This window comes from Manduca sexta, chromosome 7 (assembly GCF_014839805.1).
Source record: "Manduca sexta isolate Smith_Timp_Sample1 chromosome 7, JHU_Msex_v1.0, whole genome shotgun sequence".
Lineage (NCBI taxonomy): Eukaryota > Metazoa > Arthropoda > Insecta > Lepidoptera > Sphingidae > Manduca > Manduca sexta.
Window position 1 is genome coordinate 12463874 of NC_051121.1, and position 2758 is coordinate 12466631.

Consider the following 2758-nt stretch of genomic DNA (forward strand, 5'->3'; position numbering starts at 1 on the left):
AAATGAGTGATAAGCCATGGCCATTGCAGTTGTCTGAGTAGTATAAAATCATACTTGGATTAAAAACCATCAACATCAAGGTAAGCTACCATTTTTATCGGGAACCTCCTGCAAATAAAAGTCTTTTTGCAGCAATACCATTCATAGGCAAAAACTTATAATAATGATATAAGTTAATAATAATACTATAATTCTACCCACGACAACAAATAAATTTCACGAAGAAAAATGTAGTCTCGCGAAAAAAAATCGGACTCCTCCAACAAAATGGGTAGCTATAACATACATATTGTACATTCTGCTTTTCAATTCCATTCCGCTACTTTATTGTTCCACTACTACGTTACCCCCGCTTTAGTTTCGGAATGGAGGTAACCGAAATCGCATTGTGTGAACGATTTACTCAATAACTTTTGATTTAGACTACAGTATAACATTTCTCACTTCAAATTATATACCTATTAATATAGTTCACATTTTAAACCATACTAAAACAATTATTGTAAAAACTTACCTTTTATTACGTTTCGGAACACGGAGAAGTTGTAGAGGAATCTCGAAGACGCGTCCATCTACCTTGATTACAAAGTGGAAATGGACGACATTATGACTGTCATTAAGTTTGGCGTTTACCTTTAGTGTTGTCAAATCAAAATTAAATACTCAAAATAGTAGTTATCTTCATCCCTTTTCGCAACGTCACGGTTTCGGAATGGTGTTTTCCACCTTGCTTAATTTTATGACTTTGATATTTTAATTTATTTTTAGCTACTTTGGGCACTGTTAAAGGAACAATATTCATAGAATTCATAAAAGGGTTTAATATCTTCGCGGGAAAAATAAATTAGAGCTTATCTTTCAAAAATTATCGCAAAAAATGTCGTGTGTACTTTCGATATCTCGGTGGGACGCGAAAAAAAACGATAACTTTACTGGTATTAATTTATTAAACTAATTGTAAAACTAATTTTAAACAAGATTGATTGTATTATATAATAATACAATAAATTAAAGTATCAAATCTAAATAATTATTATATTTATCTTGGCTTATAGTAGACTTTTTCATTTTTAAAGTTGTAGGACAGGGACAAAATGCAATGTACATTTTTTAAGAAAACGGCCCATATATCGTTTATTTCTTCATTCAGAAATGCTGTTTTTCAATAAAATTCATTTCCCTTAAAATTGTTACATACTTATTAAACACACTGATCGCACGACTAGTTCCACGATATGATGGGGGCAAGCCAATCACCACTTCGGGCTTAAATTTCTGACAGGTTTCTAAGAGACGGTAGTGCTGCAAGGTGTAATTAATGAAAACAGCCCAGGGGGAGCCAAAACCTACCCCCTGGATTTGCCCCTGGTATTGAAAATGTATTTATGATATTATTACTCATAATAAAATTTTCCTTTATCCCTTCTGGGGCTGGTAGCCAGCCCCAGATGAAATACCTACACTGCATCGCTATGCAGAGTAGGTAATTTCATCATGTTCTTCATCATCTATCCAACTATGCTTTGCCGCGATATTATGAAGAAATGAGCATGCTACAATAATTGCTGACACATTTTGAAGCTTGACTTACAAACCAACATGTAGGCATGGAAATCTTCGTTTAAGGATACCAAAAAGTCATTCTATAGTGTTTCTGGTTTTAGTGTGTGCCCTTTTATAAGCTTCTTCACTTGGAATCGAAGGATTCAGTAGTGGTGTTAACAAATATCGTCGGCATGGGTAACCACTGTCCCCTAATAATAATTTATAGCCATAGTTACTCTGAACAATCTGTGCCCATAATGGTGAATCATTAAAAATTGTACTGTCATGGACAGAGCCCGACCATCTTGCAATAATATTTCTTATGTTTAGTCGGGCATCACAAACCACTTGAAAATTAATGGAAAAAACCCTTTACAACTGGAAACAGAAAGTAAAACTATTGTAAGGGTAATGGATATTTTTGATAATATGCTCCAATATTAAGTAGGTTTAATTATAACAAGCTTACCAGGTGATTTCATCCTAACGTGAGTACAATCGATAGCACAGACGACGTTAGGGAAACCGGCGATCGAATAAAATTCTCTGGTTATTTGGCGTTGCTCACCAGAAGTAGGCATGTGTATTAATCTGGATTTCAATTGTGCCACCTCAACTGCCACACGATGTACAATACGACGTACCGTTGGTTGCTCCATGTGAAAAATATCGCCGAAGACCCTTTGATGCCGCCTGTGGCGAAGAAACAAAGGGCTATCAATATCTTCTTAAAGACTAGATATTGAAAGGTTGGATTGCTTGGTTTCTTTTTGTGACTTGCTGGGTATTATCCTGAATAAAGGAACATAAATGTAGAAGGTGTGTTAAATGTTAGATTATTTATGGTTTTACTCTATATTCATCTCACTTCCTTCCTAACAAAAATATGCATGTTGTCTTCTAAATAAAGTTATATATAGGTATTAAAAATATAAATGTTTGACTGCACCCATACGCATATTCTAATAGTTTATGTGCCCAGAAGACTGTTGTAAGCCACATTGGCAAAGAATAAGTGTAGGAAGTGTAAAATATGGGCAAAGGGTGTGAAAGTAAAATAAAAATAAAACGTCGGACAAAAACGGAATTCTACCGTTGTCAAAACTCACTGTAGAGAATTTTAGCTCTTAGTTGTTCAGAATTTCATGCATACTGGAGGAAAAGGATTGTAATGATGCGATTGAATATAAAATGACAAATGAACGCTCACAAA

General features: G+C 34.5%; 1 pseudogene; it reads right to left on the reverse strand.

Annotated features, from left to right (window-relative positions):
• Positions 1-1049: 1049 nt before the first annotated feature.
• On the reverse strand, positions 1050-2494 carry LOC115453696 (annotated as a pseudogene).
• Positions 2495-2758: the final 264 nt, after the last annotated feature.